The following is a 6439-nucleotide window of genomic DNA, read 5'->3' as shown; positions in this document are numbered from 1 at the left end:
TTTAGGAGAAGAAATAGGAATTTCACATTCACATGACCCTCACCAGCAGGAAGAAGCCAGAAACTTCATCACCCCTTTTCCCAAATAGTTTTTGTTGTTGTTGTTATGTGCCATCGAGTCGGTTCCGACCCATAGCGACCCTGTACAGGGTTTCCAAGGGTGTAAATCTTTACGGGAGTAGAAAGCCTCATCTTTCTCCCGCTGAGCAGCTGGTAGTTTCGAACCACTGACCTTAAGGTTCGCAGCCCGATTCGTAACCACTACGCTACCAGGGTCCTCTATCTTCGGGGGGCAGTGATAGAAATGGACTAGGGCTATCCTGAGCACCCCCCCCCCCTTTGGCCCAAGAGAGACATGGAACGGACAATCAGAGTTAAAGTAGGGTCTAACCATGGTGGAAAGAAATAGTAGCACCTTTGAGAAAAACAACCAACCTCAAAAGGAAACAGCCTTCAGGAATAAAATCGCACCAGGATCAGACGACCCCAGGGGAAACATAAGGGAGCAGCACTCCACTCCTGAGAAGCCTGCGCCCCTTTACTAAAAATCAAATCAATATTCCTCCCCTTTATTATTTATTTATTTGAATTTTAGTAAAGGGGTGATTTTTAGTAAATATTCCTCCCCTTTACTCAAGGAGCTCTGGTAGCATAGTGGTTAGGAGGTCAGCAGTTCAAAACTACCAGCTGTTTCACCAGAGAAAGATGAGGCTTTTGCTCCCATAAAGATTTGCAACCTTGGAAACCCTGTGCAGGGTCACTATGAGTCAGAACCGACTCCACAGCACATAACCACCACCACCACTCCTTTATTAAGAAGTAATCAATGAAGGGTGGCATCAGAGCTGTTCCTGGGGGAGGGAATCTAAGGCCAGGAAGAGAAAACTGTGCTTAATCCATGCTCCCAAATTCCACAGGGTCTTTCTTCTCCACTCACAGAGACAGACCCACTTCTCTCTTTGAAGTATACTTTGGCTTTTCAATAAACTACCTCAGAGTGAATGTTTAATTGTTTCTCAAATTACACAAGTACAATTAAACATTCACTCTTAGTGTGGGTCTGTGGGATAAAGCACTGGACCGCATGATCAACGTTTGAGCCACAAGGTCAGTGGTTCAAATTCACCAGCCGCTCCTTGGGCACCCTGTACAGGGTCTCAATGAGTTGGGACTGACTCGACGGCACTTAACAACAACAACATTTGAGAAATTAGATTAAGTTGAGATGGATTCTTCAGACTCCTGAGAGAGGGGACCAGGGTGGACGTAACAGGCCCACTGGGAGGATGCTGACAATCAGGTGCTGGATGACTCCTGGGGTCAATGATGAAAAGACCTCTGCGTGCAAGACCAGGGTTTCCTACCAACATGCCGTAGTTGCAAGAAGTCTGTTTCTTTAAATCTGACAAGATTGGGATGCCCATGTGACCCAGACTGTTGTCCTCCCATGGTGTATTTACCCAGGCAAGATGGCTAAAGTGAAAATCCACTGAAACGACAATGATTTCATGGTTTATGTCATGAACTGCATTGGCTTTGTCACTAAAAACCATCATTTCTGTAGGACAAACAAAGGTGAAAGCCGAAGGGGACAAGAAGAGTGGCCAAATAATTCCCCTTCAGGTCATCGAGGTTTACTTCTCTGAACTCTCCGTTGACCACAGCGTGCCTTAAAATAGGGCGCATGCTGGGTGACAGCAGGAGCGAGGCCTGAGGGACTGGTGCTGAAGGCATATTTTGCTTGAGAACAAGACCACAACTGGCTGGTCAAACACGTCCTTCCAGAAGCAACAGGCCTCAGGGCTACAGAGGCCGAAATATCCCGAGGAATGGTGTGCACACGTGGGGCCACCAAGGCCCAGAGTAACCTTCCTGCCTTAGCCACTGGCTTCAGTATGCGCTACACGAGCCGCAGGCCTAGAGAACACCGATCTCTTTTATGGATACAAACTAAGAAACTCTAGATTAAATACTAGTAAATCAATCTAGGAGTCCTAGTGTGGTGCTGTCGGATAAGCATTGGACTGCTCACTGTAAACTTGTTGGTTTAAACCCAGCAGCCACTCCTGTAAACCCTTTGTTGATGGTATTAAGTTCCATGAAGTCAGTTCTGACTCATAGCAACTCTGTGTAGGTTTTCTGAGGAGCAACTTGTCAGTTTGAACTGCCGACCTCGTGGTTTGCAGACCAGTGCTAATCCTATAGCGCCACACCCAGAGTTCCCGAAACTCTATGCAGGGTCTCTATGAGTCAGAACCAACTCCATGACACTTAACAACAATGATAACAGCAGCAATCAATCTAATAAATGCTTTTAGAGTTGTGAGAAATGTATAATTTTAGGAAATATAATGGTGTAATCTGTTGCTTTATTGAGTCACAAAAGAAAAGCCGTATCATCAATGGATGGAAAAATGACTTTTTTTGCTCTATTTTAACATCCAGTCCTAGCTGAAAAATCAAGTATTTCCAACTGAAATAAAAGGATACTTCCTTAGTATGAAAAAGAACATTATTTCTAGACAAATTTCAGGCTAACCAGAAAACATGAGTATCATTTACGTGAAAGTCAAGAAAACATACTATCTGCTATCACCCCTCTGACTTAACATTTTCCTCCATATGCTGTTTTTGTTAAGTACCATCAAGTCTATTCTGACTCATAGCAACCCTGTGTAGGATTGCTCACTCTGCTGGTTAATGTAATAAAGTAAAAAACAAAATAGAATTGTATAAAGAGATGAACTATTATTTGCAGTTAATATTGAGAGCAGAGAACCATCAGAGAAATAAACCTATACTGACTCTTCTCCTAGGTTCTGAGTTACACCACTGCAATGAAATAAATTATTTCTTATACATTGACAATAAGCAACTGGAAAGTGGTCATCCTCCAGTCATAGGTTTTCAGCTGTGATCAGTGAGAGAACTATGCAAAAGTATGTCTACTCCATCTTCCTGAAAGTATTTGACAAATGTCACCTAACTACACCTAACACGACATTGAATATTAACGATGATATCCAACCTGCCCTGTTCCTGGTGTAAAGGGAATGATTCTAATGTTAGGATTTTTTTTTTTTTAATGTTTCCTAATAGGTTATGGCTGGTGTCTAGGAAAGCTGCTGATTTTTACAGGTTAGTTCTGTGTCTTATTATCTCCTTAATTCCCTATTGGTACTGATGGTTTATCACTTTTTTCTTTGATTTTAGGTAATTACATCTTCAAATAACTACAGTTTCCTTCTCTTTTTTTCTCTCTAATATTTTGTTTCAAATTTCTTTTGTTTGATGTGTCACATTGGCTAACACCTGTGATATAATGTCGACTATTTAATAATGATATCCAACATGCCCTGTTTCCTGGCTGAAAAAGAATACTTTCCATGTTTCATTATTAAGTATGATGTTTGCAGAAGGTTTCAAATGAAAACACTTTGTGCAAATGTAAGGTGACAAAAGGTTTAATGGAAGAATACCTGAAGTTTGCAGAGTCAAAGCAAGAACTTAAGAAACTCTAGAGCTTTCCGCATTAGGAACCTGAGGCTCTTCCAATGTCTCCCTTATCCTTAGCACTCCTTTCAAGATTCAAATTCCTGAGAGAGAATGTTGTAGGTTAACCTAGATTCCATGCCCACCCCTTTGATCAAATACCTTGTCAACAACATAAACAGCAACTATATATGCAGACCTCACCAGATAAAATACACAAATTGACTACATCTATGGAAGAGACAGGAGTCTGGTGTGGTGCTGTGGGTTAATACACTGAACTGCAAAGTTGGTTTGAACCACAAGGTGGGCAGTTCAACCAGTCGCTCCTGGAAAACCCTATACAGCAAACTGTGGGTTAGAACCGACTTGATGGCACTCAACAACAACAACATGGAAGAGACAGTAGAGGAGTTCAACATCATCAGCCAAAACAAGGTCAGGAGCTGACTGTAACAGACCATCAATTGCTCATATGCAAGTTCAGGCTGAAGCTGAAAAATTAAAACAAGTCCACAAGAGCCAAAATATGACCTTGACTCTCTAACTCCACCTGGATTTAGAGACCATCTCAAGGGTAAATTTGATACATTGGACACCCATGACTGAAAACCAGAGAAGCTGTGGAATGGTATCAAGAACATCAGACAGGAAGAAAGTGAAAGGTCACTAAAAAGACCAAAATGGATATCAAAAAAAGACTCTGAAACTTGAAACAGAAAGAAATGATGAAGTAAAAAAGTGAAACAGAAAATGTCAAACGGCAGCTCAAAAGGACAAATAAAGTATTATGATAAAATGTGCAGACTTGGAATCAGAAAACCAAAAGGGAAGAAGATGCTTAGCATTTCTCAAGCTGAAAAACTGAAGACAAATTCACGCCTTGGGTTGCAAGATTGAAGGATTCTATGGTCAAAATATTGAATGACACAGAAAACATCAAAAGAAGATGGAAGGAATACACAGTCACTGTTTCAAAATCATTGGTCATGTTCAAGAGGCAGCATATGATGAAGAACCGATGATACTGAAGAGAGAGGTCCAAGTTGCATTGAAGGCACTGGCAAAAAACAAGACTCTAGAAATTGACAGAATACAAACTGTATTGTTTCAACAAACTGAAGTAAAACTGGGATCTGGAGACCCTCACTCATTTATGCCAAGAAATTTGAATGACAACTACTTAGTCATCTGATTGGAAGAGATTCATATTTGTGCCTACTCCAAAGAAAGATGGTCCAAGAGAATGTAGAAATCATCTAACTATATAATTAATATCACTTGCAAGTAAAATTTGGTTGAAGATAATCCAAAAACAGTTGTAGCAGTGCATCAATAGGGAACTGCCAGAAATTCATGGCAGATTCACAAGAGACCATAGAACTAGGGACTTATTTGTTGATGTCAGATGGATCTTGGTTGAAAGTAGAGAATACCAGAAAGATATTTAGCTGTGCTTCATTGACTATGCAAAGGCATTTATTTGACTGTGTGGATCATAACAAACTATGGATGATGTTGAGAAGACTAGGAATTCCAGTGCATTTAGTTGTACTCATGAGGAATTTGTACATAGACCAAGAGGCAGTTGTTGAAACAAAAAGATACTTACTGAATGATTTAAAATCAGGAAAGATGTGCAGCAAGATTGTATCCTATAACCATACTTACTGAATCTGTATGCTGAGCTCTAGAAGCTGGATTATAAGAAGAAGATCATGGCATCAGGATTGGAGGAAGACTTATTAACAAGCTATGATATGCAGATGACACAACCTTGTTTACTGTAAGCCAAAAAGGCCTGAAGTACTTAAGGGCAAAGATCAAAGACAACAGCCCTTAGTATAGACTGCACATCAATGTAAAGGAAACGAAAATCCTCACAAGTGGATTCAATAAATAACATCATGATAAATGGTGAAGAGATTGAATTGTCAAAGATTTCATTTGACAGGCTTTCACAATCAATGTTCATGGAAGCAGCCATCCAGAAATAAAGGAGGTATTGCATGAGGCAGATCTGCTGCAAAAGACCTCTTTTAAGTGTTTCAAAGCAAAGACGTCAACTCTTATGTGTGTGAAGGCTGGACAAAGAATAAGGAAGACCTGGGAAGAACGGATGCATTTGAACTATGGTGTTGGCAAAGAAGATTGAAAGTACCATGGATTGCTAAAATAAAATTTAAAAACTCTATTTTGGAAGACTAGCTTAGAACCAACGATGACATGACTTTGGGTTTCCAAAGCTGTAAATATTTTGTTGTTGTTGTTGTTGTTGCCCTGGGCTAACCACCCCTGCTCCCAGAGCCCCTTACCCTTCTCTCCCAACACCACGCAGGGACTATTTTTACAAGTAGTCTGGAGGTCTAGCCCTATACCAACTCCCTCAAGGAGTCTGCTGTTCTGATGTCAGCACGTGGAAATGAGGTGACGCATTACACAGTTAACGATGGCAGTGAGGTTTCTCCTTTTTTGAGGGTTGGGTAAGATTAGGGAGTTATAGTTAGGGGTAGGGCTTGGACTACAGCTAGGAGTAAGGCTTGATCTAGTTTTACAGTTACAGTAAGGTTTATTTATTTATTCATTTATTTATTTATTCATTCATTCATTCATTCATTTATTTATTTTCTTGAAATCTACTTGATTTTGTCCTCTTTTGGAAGTTTTGTAAATACGTTATTCCCTCTTTTTATTTTATGTGTTTTTTGGGTGCATGCTGGTATCTCTAGTTCCCTATTTTCAGTCTTCTAGGTTTGTTTTGCTTTGAATACTGCTATGTCTGGGTTGAGTTCTTGGTGATATTTTCAAGTATGTCAGTCTCAGATTGTTGTCTGCTTTTGCTGATTCTCTGTTCAAAGAATCCTTTTTGCTATTTTTTGTAAGTTTGGTCTGGTGTTTGCAGATGTTTTCAATTTCTGTTTACTTTGGAATGTCCTAATTTCACCATC

At 40.2% G+C, this 6439-nt stretch overlaps 1 pseudogene; it reads right to left on the bottom strand.

Moving 5' to 3' along the window:
• Positions 1-1233: 1233 nt before the first annotated feature.
• Positions 1234-6439, bottom strand: part of LOC102820937 — a 6540-nt pseudogene continuing 1334 nt past the window's right edge.

This window comes from Chrysochloris asiatica, unplaced genomic scaffold (genome assembly GCF_000296735.1).
Source record: "Chrysochloris asiatica unplaced genomic scaffold, ChrAsi1.0 scaffold00144, whole genome shotgun sequence".
NCBI classification, from domain to species: Eukaryota; Metazoa; Chordata; class Mammalia; order Afrosoricida; family Chrysochloridae; genus Chrysochloris; species Chrysochloris asiatica.
The sequence above is the reverse complement of the archived record's forward strand: the minus strand, read 5'-3'. Positions and strand labels throughout refer to the sequence as shown.